At 46.5% G+C, this 13971-nt stretch overlaps 7 non-coding genes and 2 pseudogenes across 7 annotated transcripts; all 9 read left to right on the top strand.

The window, feature by feature from the left end:
• Positions 1-2310: 2310 nt before the first annotated feature.
• LOC134950310 (U1 spliceosomal RNA) lies at positions 2311-2474 on the top strand. The gene has a single exon (XR_010183251.1). It is a non-coding gene; the product is annotated as a U1 spliceosomal RNA (small nuclear RNA).
• Positions 2475-2626: 152 nt separating this feature from the next.
• On the top strand, positions 2627-2789 carry LOC134952859 (U1 spliceosomal RNA). Its single transcript, XR_010185244.1, has one exon. It is a non-coding gene; the product is annotated as a U1 spliceosomal RNA (small nuclear RNA).
• A 661-nt stretch (positions 2790-3450) lies between these two features.
• On the top strand, positions 3451-3614 carry LOC134950626 (U1 spliceosomal RNA). Its single transcript, XR_010183512.1, has one exon. It is a non-coding gene; the product is annotated as a U1 spliceosomal RNA (small nuclear RNA).
• A 152-nt stretch (positions 3615-3766) lies between these two features.
• LOC134952125 (U1 spliceosomal RNA) lies at positions 3767-3987 on the top strand (annotated as a pseudogene).
• A 152-nt stretch (positions 3988-4139) lies between these two features.
• Positions 4140-4302, top strand: LOC134952466 (U1 spliceosomal RNA). Its single transcript, XR_010184981.1, has one exon. It is a non-coding gene; the product is annotated as a U1 spliceosomal RNA (small nuclear RNA).
• A 671-nt stretch (positions 4303-4973) lies between these two features.
• LOC134951003 (U1 spliceosomal RNA) lies at positions 4974-5137 on the top strand. The gene has a single exon (XR_010183821.1). It is a non-coding gene; the product is annotated as a U1 spliceosomal RNA (small nuclear RNA).
• A 152-nt stretch (positions 5138-5289) lies between these two features.
• On the top strand, positions 5290-5431 carry LOC134953283 (U1 spliceosomal RNA; annotated as a pseudogene).
• Positions 5432-6126: 695 nt separating this feature from the next.
• On the top strand, positions 6127-6290 carry LOC134951328 (U1 spliceosomal RNA). Its single transcript, XR_010184089.1, has one exon. It is a non-coding gene; the product is annotated as a U1 spliceosomal RNA (small nuclear RNA).
• Positions 6291-6442: 152 nt separating this feature from the next.
• On the top strand, positions 6443-6605 carry LOC134952361 (U1 spliceosomal RNA). Its single transcript, XR_010184903.1, has one exon. It is a non-coding gene; the product is annotated as a U1 spliceosomal RNA (small nuclear RNA).
• The last annotated feature ends 7366 nt before the right edge of the window (positions 6606-13971 follow it).

Genomic DNA, 13971 nt, shown 5'->3' with positions numbered 1-13971 from the left:
GTCATCCAAGCGCCGCAAAAGGCCGCCATGCCCTGCACGCCCCTTTTCTCTTTTCATATGCAGACGAGGGTTGAAGCCAACTTTGACCCACTGCTTGGATGACATCACCATATGCAAATCCATCTGCTGCAGGCCTTCCCCCAGGAATGCTTGTACTAGTTGTTGCATTTGGTTTGTTGTTTGGGGGTGCTTCAGTATTAGGCAGCCTTCTGCCCTCCCATGTTTATCTGAAAATATGTGTTCTCCCTGCAGTTGTTGTCCCCAGATGAGAGTTCCCTTGTGCTGCCTCAGTTGAATCTCCTTTACTTGACAAGGGAGGCATTTTGGATTTTTTCTTTGGGTACCCTTACACCTGATGGTCTGAATGAGAGCATCGAACTGAACAACATTGGCAGTCTCTGAAGATTTTTTCTATTGATTTACCTAATATATTATTTATTGAATATCCATTTATTGTATGTTTAATAAATAAACAAAATTATTAGAAGTAGCTATTTTGGAAACAGCTTTCCTCTTAGGATGAAACTGTATAATCATGTTGTGTGTGTTCCTTTAAAGTTCTTTAGTAAAATCCACTAGTAATGATGAACATCAGATTTCTTCCTCCATCCTCTTTTTACACTTTCTCTTGGTTCTATATATATATATTTTTCTATTTTTATTTTTTTCCCCTCCTTCTCCCAAAAGGCCCCCCTCCCTCCCCCCCCCTCCCTGTTTTAAATTTTAAAATCTTTAAATATTTAAATCTTCGAATCCTTAAATTGTCTGTTTAATATTTATTTTTTCTTCAATTCTTTTTGTTGTTTAAACAGCAATGTAGTTATTCCAGGGGTTAAAATAATGAAATATAGAAATAATATTAACAAAAATTAAAGGTAAAAATGAATTGATAGAATGATCCCATTAAAAGTAAATAAATAATATGGATGTTAAGCTGAGCAGGTTGGATTCGAACATGGGACTAGCTGCATAGAGTGCAGGTGATGTTTCCCCTGCGCCACAAGAACTGCTTTAGTAGTGGCATGGATTTATGTTACCCTAAAAGGTTTTATATAAGTAAATGGGGATCCTTAGTGCTGAGTCTCTGAATTATGTATATGTGATTATAGATATGAGGTATTGATTGAAAGATTATAGGTTAATCTGTATATAGATTATATATGTTCTGTTATTTTTTAAACCACCTTGTTGCTTATTTTATTATTATTTTTAATCACCATGTTGCTTATTTTTATATTATGAAATGCCTTTATATGTGCAATTGCAATTAGAAAGTTGTTCCATATGTGAGTCATTACATGTATGCATCCAATTAGTACATGTATGTATCCAATCAACTAATTAGTAATGCTATTGGTCCGGTGCATTTTAAAAAGAGCCTGCTAGGCTGCTGATGTATCCTCTGACGAAACCGCTCTTGGATAACAGCGGAGAAACGCGTAAGTAAGGTGATTACCAGACACTCTGATTGCTGAGATATAAGCCCGTTCATGAACGAGCTACATCACGGCGGACGTCTGATGTAAAGACAGCGGTGAAGGGGAAAAAGCAATTTGAGACCGAGCAAAAGGAGGTCTCTACCCCACGGCAGGGAGAAATATCCCGACCGCGAGTGCCAATAAGATCCAGCCACGGTTAACGGGGGTCGTAGCATACCGCTGTGTTTCACCAACCATCACAGCGCTCTCCCCCTGTTTTCTTTCATTACTCACGTGAGTTACATATGAACTTTAACTGCAGTTAATAAGAGGCGTTGGTTACAACTGTTGCTGTTCATCCACAAGAAGGAATTTAATGTATCAATTACAATTGGAAAGTAACGATTAAATTACAACAGCTGTATCCAGGAGGATTTTTTGGACACTTTAATAAACATTCCGTTGTCATCAAGGGCAATATGAAATAGATCCTGATTACATTTAGATATGGATAGTGGTGCCTATATATGTTGACTCCATTGTATTTTATTGAATGTGGGTTTCTTCTGTCTATATATATTTTTTAAAAATAAAGAGCTTGTATATTTTATTTTTTGCGCTCCCTTGATAACAAGTGTGATTATCTTTAAAATTTGGTTTATTATTGGTAGAACAGTACTACCTATGGGAGCAGCATTTTATAATATATGGTGAAAATTAATAGATGTATAAAGATTAAATAAGCAACAAATTGGTGAAATAGATACGTTTTGATAGGAGCGCTGGGTTCTATATATATATATTGACATTTGGTTATATATATGTATAGACTTTATAAATTCTTGACAGAGATGTGCCTGAGCAGCGGCCCTCCCCAGCCCTATCCCAAATCATACTTATTTTGCATAGGAGATACCATGGTCATGAAGATTGTTCTCCCAGGGTGAGGTTCATTCATTGCATTCTGGGTATGCTGACCCCTGTGATTTCCCCAAATGTGGGAAACTCGACTGCATTATTTGTGGTAGTGGGGGACTGTGTTTGTGCTTTCCTCTGGTCAGCTCTGGTAAAAGTCAGATTTATTTGTCTCAGATCTTCCTCTAGCCTTGTTCTTCTTTCGAGAGTTTCCATGTGCTGCCTCAGTTGGATCTCCTTCACTTGACAGGGGGGTGCCCGAGCAGCGACCCTCCCCAGCTCTAGCCCAACTCCTACTTACCTGCCAGGTGAGATACTATGATCATGAAGGTGCTTCTCCCAGGGCAAGGCTCACCCATTGCACTCTGGGTGTGCTGCTCCTGCGGTTTCCCCAAATGTTGGACACTTGACTGCATAATTTGTGTTTCCCCTGGTCGGCTCTCGTATAATTCAGATCTCTTTGTCTCAGGTCTCTCTCCAGCCTAGTTTGCTGTCTGTTTCCACTTCTCTTTTCTTGAGTTGCTCCCTTCTATGCCCTTGCGCACTATCCTGACTTCTCCCGTCTGCTTACTTTGTGCCTTCCAACGCACAATGCAAACTACAGGTAGTGCTGCAGGGCCCACACCCTTTTACTTGCCTTACAGAGCAGCTCTGGAGCTGTTACAGTGCCCAGCTGCTGCAAGAAATCAGCTTGAATGCTTCAGGGGCTGGGGCATAGCCCCACACCGAAGGAGGGTGGAGGTGTTTAATGCGAACTAGGGGTCATCCAAGCGCCGCAAAAGGCCGCCATGCCCTGCACGCCCCTTTTCTCTTTTCATATGCAGACGAGGGTTGAAGCCAACTTTGACCCACTGCTTGGATGACATCACCATATGCAAATCCATCTGCTGCAGGCCTTCCCCCAGGAATGCTTGCACTAGTTGTTGCATTTGGTTTGTTGTTTGGGGGTGCTTCAGTATTAGGCAGCCTTCTGCCCTCCCATGTTCATCTGAAAATATGTGTTCTCCCTGCAGTTGTTGTCCCCAGATGAGAGTTCCCTTGTGCTGCCTCAGTTGAATCTCCTTTACTTGACAGAGATGTGCCTGAGCAGCGGCCCTCCCCAGCCCTATCCCAAGTCATACTTATTTTGCATAGGAGATACCATGGTCATGAAGATTGTTCTCCCAGGGTGAGGTTCATTCATTGCATTCTGGGTATGCTGACCCCTATGATTTCCCCAAATGTGGGAAACTCGACTGCATTATTTGTGGTAGTGGGGGACTGTGTTTGTTCTTTCCTCTGGTCAGCTCTGGTAAAAGTCAGATTTATTTGTCTCAGATCTTCCTCTAGCCTTGTTCTTCTATCGAGAGTTTCCTTGTGCTGCCTCAGTTGGATCTACTTCACTTGACAGGGGGGTGCCCGAGCAGCGACCCTCCCCAGCTCTATCCCAAATCCTACTTACCTGCCAGGTGAGATACTATGATCATGAAGGTGCTTCTCCCAGGGCAAGTCTCACCCATTGCACTCTGGGTGTGCTGCTCCTGCGATTTCCCCAAATGTGGGAAACTTGACTGCATAATTTGTGTTTCCCCTGGTCGGCTCTGATTTCCCCAAATGTGGGAAACTTGACTGCATTATTTGTGGTAGTGAGTGACTGTGTTTGTGCTTTCCTCTGGTCAGCTCTGGTAAAAGTCAGATTTCTTTGTCTCAGATCTTCCTCTAGCCTTGTTCTTCTTTCGAGAGTTTCCTTGTGCTGCCTCAGTTGGATCTCCTTCACTTGACAGGGGGGTGCCCGAGCAGCGACCCTCCCCAGCTCTAGCCCAACTCCTACTTACCTGCCAGGTAAGATACTATGATCATGAAGGTGCTTCTCCCAGGGCAAGGCTCACCCATTGCACTCTGGGTGTGCTGCTCCTGCGATTTCCCCAAATGTGGGAAACTTGACTGCATAATTTGTGTTTCCCCTGGTCGGCTCTCGTATAATTCAGATCTCTTTGTCTCAGGTCTCTCTCCAGCCTAGTTTGCTGTCTGTTTCCACTTCTCTTTTCTTGAGCCGCTCCCTTCTATGCCCTTGCGCACTATCCTGACTTCTCCCGTCTGCTTACTTTTTGCCTTCCAACGCACAATGCGAACTACAGGTAGTGCTGCAGGTCCCACACCCTTTTATTTGCCTTACAGAGCAGCTGTGGAGCTGTTACAGTGCCCAGCTGCTGCAAGAAATCAGCTTGAATGCTTCAGGGGCTGGGGCATAGCCAACATGAGCCCCACACTGAAGGAGGGTGGAGGTGTTTAATGCGAGCTAGGGGTCATCCAAGCGCCGCAAAAGGCTGCCATGCCCTGCACGCCCCTTTTCTCTTTTCATATGCAGACGAGGGTTGAAGCCAACTTTGACCCACTGCTTGGATGACATCACCATATGCAAATCCATCTGCTGCAGGCCTTCCCCCAGGAATGCCTGCACTAGTTGTTGCATTTTGTTTGTTGTTTTGGGGTGCTTCAGTATTAGGTAGCCTTCTGCCCTCCCATGTTCATCTGAAAATATGTGTTCTCCCTGCAGTTGTTGTCCCCAGATGAGAGTTCCCTTGTGCTGCCTCAGTTGAATCTCCTTTACTTGACAGAGATGTGCCTGAGCAGCGGCCCTCCCCAGCCCTATCCCAAATCATACTTATTTTGCATAGGAGATATCATGGTCATGAAGATTGTTCTCCCAGGGTGAGGTTCATTCATTGCATTCTGGGTATGCTGACCCCTGTGATTTCCACAAATGTGGGAAACTCGACTGCATTATTTGTGATAGTGGGGGACTGTGTTTGTGCTTTCCTCTGGTCAGCTCTGGTAAAAGTCAGATTTCTTTGTCTCAGATTTTCCTCTAACCTTGTTCTTCTTTCGAGAGTTCCCTTGTGCTGCCTCAGTTGGATCTCCTTCACTTGACAGGGGGCTGCCCGAGCAGCGACCCTCCCCAGCTCTAGCCCAACTCCTACTTACCTGCCAGGTGAGATACTATGATCATGAAGTTGCTTCTCCCTGGGCAAGGATCACCCATTGCACTCTGGGTGTGCTGCCCCTGTGATTTCCCCAAATGTGGGAAACTTGACTGCGTAATTTGTGTTTCCCCTGGTCGGCTCTCATATAATTCAGATCTCTTTGTCTCAGGTCTCTCTCCAGCCTAGTTTGCTGTCTGTTTCCACTTCTTTTTTCTTGAGCCCCTCCCTTCTATACCCTTGTGCACTATCCTGACTTCTCCTCCCGTCTGCTTACTTTGTGCCTTACAATGCACAATGCAAACTACAGGTAGTGCTGCAGGGCCCACACCCTTTTACTTGCCTTACAGAGCAGCTCTGGAGCTGTTACAGTGCCCAGCTGCTGCAAGAAATCAGCTTGAATGCTTCAGGGGCTGGGGCATGGCCAACATGAGCCCCACACAGAAGGAGGGTGGGGGTATTTAATGCGAACTAGGGGTCATCCAAGCGCCGCAAAAGGCCGCCATGCCCTGCATACCCCTTTTCTCTTTTCATATGCAGATGAGGGTTCCAGCCAACTTTGGCCCACTGCTTGGATGACATCACCGTATGCAAATCCGTCTTCTGCAGACCTTCCCCCAGGAATGCTTGTACTAGTTGTTGCATTTGGTTTGTTGTTTGGGGGTGCTTCAGTATTAGGCAGCCTTCTGCCCTCCCATGTTCATCTGAAAATATGTGTTCTCCCTGCAGTTGTTGTCCCCAGATGAGAGTTCCCTTGTGCTGCCTCAGTTGAATCTCCTTTACTTGACAGAGATGTGCCTGAGCAGCGGCCCTCCCCAGCCCTATCCCAAATCATACTTATTTTGCATAGGAGATACCATGGTCATGAAGATTGTTCTCCCAGGGTGAGGTTCATTCATTGCATTCTGGGTATGCTGACCCCTGTGATTTCCCCAAACGTGGGAAACTTGACTGCATTATTTGTGGTAGTGAGTGACTGTGTTTGTGCTTTCCTCTGGTCAGCTCTGGTAAAAGTCAGATTTCTTTGTCTCAGATCTTCCTCTAGCCTTGTTCTTCTTTCGAGAGTTTCCATGTGCTGCCTCAGTTGGATCTCCTTCACTTGACAGGGGGGTGCCCGAGCAGCGACCCTCCCCAGCTCTAGCCCAACTCCTACTTACCTGCCAGGTGAGATACTATTATCATGAAGGTGCTTCTCCCAGGGCAAGGCTCACCCATTGCACTCTGGGTGTGCTGCTCCTGCGATTTCCCCAAATGTGGGAAACTTGACTGCATAATTTGTGTTTCCCCTGGTCGGCTCTCGTATAATTCAGATCTCTTTGTCTCAGGTCTCTCTCCAGCCTAGTTTGCTGTCTGTTTCCACTTCTCTTTTCTTGAGCCGCTCCCTTCTATGCCCTTGCGCACTATCCCAGGATAATTATTGTAGCTGGTCTGCGGGTAACAGCTCTCAGATCCACTTCTAGAAAAAATGCAACAATGTAATTTGAGTGACAAACTGCAGAGATGAACCCTTTCTGTGACTGCTGCACAGGGATCACACAAACTCTATTCATAGGGCTGACTTCACTTAGGGGAGATGTTCTCGCACCGCAAAGAAGTGCGAGTATATACCGCACTTACGGTACCATTGGATTTACAGATATTTTCTTGCAATACACTATGGGGGTCATTCTGAGTTGATTGCTCGCTAGCAGTTTTTAGCAGCCTTAAAACGGTGGAGTTAACATATCTCACGTGGAAGGTGGTCATGTTATTAGCCTTGGCTTCGGCTAGGCGAGTGTCGGAATTAGCGGCTTTGTCACATAAAAGCCCATATTTGGTGTTCCATGTGGATAGAGCGGAATTGCGGACCCATCCTCAATTCCTACCAAAAGTGGTCTCATCTTTTCATATGAACCAATCTATTGTGGTGCCTTTTGCTACGCGTGACTTGGAGGATTCCGAGTTACTTGATGTGGTCAGGGCTTTGAAAATTTACGTGGCCAGGACGGCTAGAGTCAGGAAAACTGAAGCGCTGTTTGTCCTGTATGCAACCAACAAGATTGGTGCCCCTGCTTCAAAGCAGGCTATTGCTCGCTGGATTTGTAACACGATTCAGCAAGCGCATTCTATGGCTGGATTGCAGTTACCGAAATCGGTCTAGGCCCATTCCACGAGGAAAGTGGGCTCTTCTTGGGCGGCTGCCCGAGGGGTCTCGGCACTACAGCTGTGTCGAGCTGCTACTTGGTCAGGTTCAAACACCTTTTCAAAATACTATAAGTTTGATACCCTGGCTGAGGAGGAACTCATGTTTGCTCAATCGGTGCTGCAGAGTCATCCGCACTCTCCCGCCCGTTTTGGAGCTTTGGTATAATCCCCATGGTCCTTACGGAGTCCCCAGCATCCTCTAGGACGTTAGAGAAAATAAGATTTTAAACCTACCGGTAAATCTTTTTCTCGTAGTCCGTAGAGGATGCTGGGCGCCCGTCCCAAGTGCGGACTACTTCTGCAATACTTGTATATAGTTATTGCTTCAATAAGGGTTATGTTATAGTTGCATCGGTCCTGCACTGATGCTACAGTATGTTGTTTTTTCGTACTCATAACTGGGTAGTTTATCACAAGTTATACGGTGTGATTGGTGTGGCTGGTATGAATCTTGCCCTGGATTAACAAAATCCTTTCCTCATACTGTCAGTCTCCTCTGGGCACAGTTTCTCTAACTGTGGCATAGAGGCGCATAGAGGGAGGAGCCAGTGCACACCCAGAACTAAAGTCTTTCTTAAAGTGCCCATGTCTCCTGCGGAGCCCGTCTATCCCCATGGTCCTTACGGAGTCCCCAGCACCCTCTACGGACTACGAGAAAAAGATTTACCGGTAGGTTTAAAATCTTATTTTCTACTTTATTCTTTTCTATCCTAGTTTATTACGACCAACTCTCATCCAAGGAGTTTGATATTCTACTACCTGCATGCAATTTAAATTGCTTAAATTGTTTATATGGTTGATTTGTCCTTCACAACCCATAATCTGCAACTTGGATGTACTTGTGTCATTGAAAATCTTATAATAAAAATGTTTATATATTGAAAAAAAAAGTTAAAAGACATATGCATTCAATATTTGAAGAAACAAAATAAAATAAAGCTATTGACAATGCTAAATTCCTTGTCGTATAAACAACCCTTTATGAAGCTAAGAACACTGTACGCTGTTTACTTAAGAAGTACCGTAATGGTACGCTATTGGCGTAGCGATCGCTCAGCCGTAGGCGAGACGCTCAAGCGTCACGTTCGCTCACGGCCCAGTGATCACAGGACACGTTATTGGCTATGTCTAGGGGAATGATTCGCTGTAGCGTAGCGTACGCTCGAGACCACGAGGAGGTCACCAGCGATGCAGACGCTCACAACACTATACCTTTATGTTAAAACCTTATACCAATGAAATACACTGAATACCTTAATGTGAGTACAGGGTGTAAATGCAACCTTGTGTAACCTGACTAACTACAAAGCTGCTTGAGCGTCACCGACGCTCAAGTGAACACTTAACACTATAGAAAATACACTGATACTGGTTTAGTGTCAGGAATCGACTTACCAGACTGGCATCCGTCCGCCGCTGCGGACTCCGTCCTGGCTCCCTGCGGTCACCTGTCGCCTATGCCCCTGCCATGGGACATCATCAAGGTCCTGGGAACACTCCTGAGCCAGCGGGCGTGTGCGCGCCGCGTCCCCGCTGGGCCGCGGCGTGGGCGCCGCCATGACAGTTTCCAAACAGCTAGTATGCTGCGGCCAATCCGGTGCGTGGCCGCACCCACTGTCCTTTCCTCCATCCAATCCCTGCACACCTTGGGGTATATAGGAGGCTACAGTTTCACCTCACAGGCATCCTGGACTTTGTGTCATTCTGACAACCTGCATGAAAGGATCGGCTCCTGTTTCTCCTGAGTTCCTGGTTCTCTGCTAAGAACTTATACTCCTGGTGATTCTGCTTGCTCCCGTGGAACTTCAAGGCTCAGCAATACCAGCAACCTGCATTGGGCTTCACACTCATCACCACCTTGTGTGCTTCAGCCTGCAGTTGAAGACTAAACTCCAGGTGTGTTCATTCCTCCACCTGTGACACAGCTTGCTGCTGCCAGTGCCTCATCACCTGCACTGTGAGTTGGTCTCCTGCTTATGCTCAGGTTTGCAATATCCATCTACTGCCTTAGTTCTCTGTTTTAAAACCCTGCTCTGGTTTCTAAACCAGAATCATTTCATTGACATTCATTCTGTTGTTTTATATTTCCGGATATGATTTCTCAAGTCACCTATCATCCATTACCATAGACTATTTGTTATCATTCCAAGTGTTTGACTTTCTCATCTGATTTATTATTTCTGCTGCATTTCTGTTTAAACTTATCTGCTAAATAAAATACCATTGCGCTCATGCGCAAGAACGTGATACAACCTCCTCGTCTCTTTCCTCCTACCTCCACTGACCCACTAGCGCCCCCTCCGGGGACACAGACCAAACACAATCTGACAGTAAGTCCAGGATCGATGGACTCGGATGGTGGACGGAGTGTGGGGTCAGAGGCCTTGCAGAATCTGGTCTCCCGTCTGGATGGTCAAGAGGTTGCGCAGCAGCAGATGCTTCACTTTCTACAAGGGATGTCCTCCCGATTGGATACACTGCAGCAATCCCTGCCAAGTGTACTCTCACCTACTGTTACCCCAGCACCTGCCAGTGCTGTAAGTTCTTCTATGTCGGCTGCATCAGCTCCAGTGTCTCGTCTGCACCTGCCCGTGCCGAGCAAATATGATGGCAGTCCTAAATTATGTCGCGGGTTTCTTAATCAGTGCGAAATACAGTTTGAGTTATTGCCACATAACTTTCCTACACCAAGGTCCAAGGTTGCCTACATCATTTCCTTACTCTCTGGATCTGCTCTGAATTGGGTGTCTCCTCTGTGGGAACGTGCTGACCCTCTGATCAATAACTACTCAGACTTCGTGTCAACCTTTAGACGGATCTTTGACGAGCCTGGTCGTGCAACATCAGCTTCGGCAGACCTGATCCAACTTCGTCAAGGTAACCGAAGCATGGGACAATATGTCATCCAGTTCCAGACGTTGGCTGCAGAAGTCCAATGGAACAACCAAGCTCTGGTAGCAACCTTCTGGCACGGACTTTCGGATCGGATCAAGGACGAACTGGCAACCCGTGACATCCCTGTTCAACTGTCTGACTTGATCTCCCTGTGTATAAAGCTGGACTCTCGCATCCGCGAACGCAATAATGAACGCGCTCGGAGTGAACCTCGCAGAGTAAGGTTCATACCTTCTGTACAGTTTCAGCCTCCTTCTTCTGACGAGCCTATGCAGGTAAATAGGTCCCGCCTAACCCCTGAGGAGCGGACAAGAAGATTACGAGAGAGGCTTTGCCTATACTGTGCTGCTGCGGGTCATCAAATTAACTCCTGCACGATGCGTTCGGGAAACGCCAGATCCTGACTTGTAAGGGAGGAGTCAAGTTAGGATCATTCAGTCAAGCTCCTTCTCAACAAGATCTCATTCTTCCAGTGACGCTAGAAACTTCCGTTGGGCTCCAGTCTGCGTCAGCATTAGTGGACTGCGGTGCTGCAGGAAATTTTATCACCCAAGCTGCGGTAAACAAATTTTGCTTGTCTACCTGTGAACTCTCTTATCCTGTATACATTACTGCTGTGGATGGTAGTAGAATCTCTAAAGGGAACATTTCACATCAAACTACCCCAGTGGTTCTGGGAGTTGGATTTCTCCATTCAGAAGTGATCAAGTTCCTGGTCATCCCTCAAGCCACCCAGGAGATTGTCTTGGGCATGCCTTGGCTTCAACTACATAACCCACAGTTCGACTGGACAACGTTGCAGCTTACCTCATGGAGTTCACACTGTCATCATTCCTGCTTAGCCCAAGTGTGTCCCATCAAGTCTACCGAAGTAAAGTCACAGCTAACACTCCCAGCAGCTTATCAAGACTTCGCAGACGTCTTCTGTGAAAAGGCTGCTGATATCCTGCCGCCCCATAGGGAATGGGATTGTCCCATCGATCTCCTTCCTGGCAAGAAGCCACCCAGGGGGCGCACCTACCCTTTGTCTGTTCCTGAAACAGAGGCGATGAGTAATTACATCAGAGAGAATCTTCAGAAAGGATTCATCCGTCCGTCATCATCACCCGCTGGTGCAGGTTTCTTCTTCGTCAAAAAGAAGGATGGTGGACTACGTCCATGCATTGACTATCGGGGTCTCAATGACATTACCATCAAGAATAGTTATCCTCTACCACTTATTACCGAACTTTTTGATAGAGTTAAGGGGGCTCGCATTTTTACCAAGTTAGATCTCCGCGGTGCCTATAATCTCATCAGAATCCGGAGTGGTGACGAGTGGAAGACAGCCTTCAACACTCGAGATGGCCATTATGAATACCTGGTAATGCCATTTGGGTTAAGTAATGCTCCAGCGGTATTCCAACACTTCGTGAACGAGATCTTTCGTGATGTCCTGTATAAGTACCTTGTTGTTTACTTAGATGATATTCTTATCTTTTCTCAAGACCTTCCATCTCATCGCCTACAAGTCTGTGAAGTTCTCCGACGTCTTCGTGAGAACCGTCTCTACGGGAAATTATCTAAATGTACCTTCGAAGTTCCCTCTATACCCTTCCTGGGGTATATAATTTCCGGATCGGATCTTCAGATGGACCCGGCAAAATTGGAAGCCATTGCCAATTGGTCCATTCCAAACTCCCTCAAATCTATCCAGCGGTTCCTGGGTTTTGCCAACTATTATAGAAAATTTATTCGAGGATTCTCCACTCTCATCGCTCCTATTACCAACCTGACTCGGAAAGGGGCAGATCATTCCAACTGGTCAGAAGAAGCCTTGGCAGCCTTCCGGAAGATCAAGCTAGCCTTTATGTCTGCTCCAGTGCTGTCACAGCCAGATGTCAACAGGCCGTTCGAGTTGGAGGTAGATGCCTCTACAGTTGGGGTTGGAGCTGTTCTCTCCCAGAAGGGATCTGATGGGAAAGTTCACCCTTGTGGATTCTTTTCTCGCAAGTTTCTTCCCGCAGAAGCTAACTACTCCGTGGGAGATCAAGAGTTACTGGCAATCAAACTGGCTCTCGAGGAATGGAGATATCTCCTAGAAGGGGCTAAACATCCGTTTAACATCTTCATGGATCATAAAAACCTGCTATACCTAAAAGCAGCTCAGTGCCTTAACCCTCGCCAGTCCAGGTGGGCTATGTTTTTCTCACGTTTTAATTTTAGGCTTCATTTCCGCCCAGGTTCACAGAATGTGAAAGCCGACGCATTATCCCGGTCCATGGAATCGGAAGAGGGAACATCTGACTCTGTGCCACATTCCATCCTGAGTCCCGTGGTTTTCGCTGCCTCTCAAGTCTCTCCAGCTCCACCTCCGGGTAAGACTTTTGTTTCCCCAGAACTCCGTCCCAAGTTGCTAGCTTGGGCCCACCGATCCAAGTTCACTGGTCATCCTGGTGTCCTGAAGACATTCAAGTTCCTTTCTGCGTCATATTGGTGGCCGAAGATGAAAGTGGACATCCAGGATTTCGTGGCATCCTGTCCTAAATGTGTGCAGCACAAGACTCCTCGTCAGTCTCCAGCAGGTCAGTTACAACCCTTATCTGTCCCTAATCGTCCTTGGTCTCACCTATCAATGGATTTTATCACTGATCTTCCACCTTCTCAGGGACATAACACTATTTGGGTTGTAGTGGACAGATTTTCCAAGATGGCTCATTTCGTTCCTCTCCAGGGTCTCCCTTCTGCCCCAAAACTTGCCCAGATCTTCCTACAGGAGATCTTCCGTTTACACGGTTTACCCTCCGAAATAATATCTGATCGGGGGGTACAGTTTGTAGCAAGGTTTTGGAGGGCCCTCTGTTCTGCCATGCAGATAAAATTGAAATTCTCGTCATCATACCATCCTCAGACGAACGGGCAGACAGAGAGAGTCAATCAAGAACTTGAGACTTTTCTAAGGTTATATGTGACATCCTCCCAGGATGATTGGTTCAATCTGCTCCCATGGGCCGAGTTTGCCCATAACTTTCGTTACCACACTGCTACAGACACGACACCTTTCTTTGCAGTCTATGGGCAACATCCCCGGGTACCTGAATTCCAAGAACTCCCTCACATGGATGTTCCTGCTGCCACTACTGCTCTGACTCAGTTTTCCTCCATTTGGAAAAGAATTCATGTTTCCCTCAAAAAAGCCTCCAGTCGATACAAGATCTACGCCGACCGCAAGAGACGTGCGGTTCCCCATTTGAAACCGGGGGACAGGGTTTGGTTATCAACCCGCAACCTTCGTCTCAGGGTCCCATCCATGAAGTTTGCACCACGCTTCATTGGTCCTTACCCTATTGAGAGTGTCATCAACCCAGTGGCTTACAAGTTGAAATTACCACCTTCACTTCGTATTCCTAATGCCTTTCACATTTCTCTCCTCAGACCTCTAGTCCTAAACCGCTTTCAGAATACTCTTCCAGCAGGTCCCAAGGTTCGAACTCAGCGGGGCGTGGAATTTGAGATCAACAAGATTCTGGACTCTCGTTGCCGGTATGGACGTCTCCAGTACCTGGTCGATTGGTTCGGTTATGGCCCAGAGGAGAGAAGCTGGGTGAATTCATCTGATG

This window comes from Pseudophryne corroboree, chromosome 8 (genome assembly GCF_028390025.1).
Source record: "Pseudophryne corroboree isolate aPseCor3 chromosome 8, aPseCor3.hap2, whole genome shotgun sequence".
NCBI classification, from domain to species: Eukaryota; Metazoa; Chordata; class Amphibia; order Anura; family Myobatrachidae; genus Pseudophryne; species Pseudophryne corroboree.
This window is presented reverse-complemented; position numbering and strand designations above follow the sequence as displayed.